Source organism: Penaeus monodon, chromosome 29, assembly GCF_015228065.2.
Source record: "Penaeus monodon isolate SGIC_2016 chromosome 29, NSTDA_Pmon_1, whole genome shotgun sequence".
In the NCBI taxonomy this organism is placed as follows: domain Eukaryota; kingdom Metazoa; phylum Arthropoda; class Malacostraca; order Decapoda; family Penaeidae; genus Penaeus; species Penaeus monodon.
Genome location: NC_051414.1, coordinates 7,132,807 through 7,133,143, shown reverse-complemented (window position 1 = coordinate 7,133,143; position 337 = coordinate 7,132,807). Strand labels below are relative to the sequence as shown.

Below are 337 nucleotides of genomic sequence, written 5' to 3'. Positions count from 1 at the left end.
GACCATAGATGGTCTTGATAATAAAGTAGCATCTTGTATTTGAACTGTATGCATTTTGTCAATAACTCACTAGGTACAAAAATAATTGTTTACATTATATATTCTCAAAAAATAATTCCATAATACAAATTCAGGATAAGTAGTTCACAATGATCTATTTCTCATACCCTATACTCTCCCCATTATCACATCGAAGGAATAGAAAACGATAAAGCTGGATGCATGGCCATTATATTTTGTACATAACAGTTAACAGTAAATACAGTATATCAGCAAGAGGCCTTCAGTTGTAAATTACAAAAAACTTCACAATAAGATAACAGAACTCATAGACACA

General features: G+C 30.6%; 1 protein-coding gene across 1 annotated transcript in view; it reads right to left on the bottom strand.

The window, feature by feature from the left end:
* Positions 1–214: 214 nt before the first annotated feature.
* The window catches only part of LOC119591924 (ubiquitin carboxyl-terminal hydrolase 32-like), a gene marked incomplete in the record, with an annotated part of 40,183 nt that continues 40,060 nt past the window's right edge, over positions 215–337 (bottom strand). The window contains 1 exon segment of the mRNA XM_037940678.1: positions 215–337.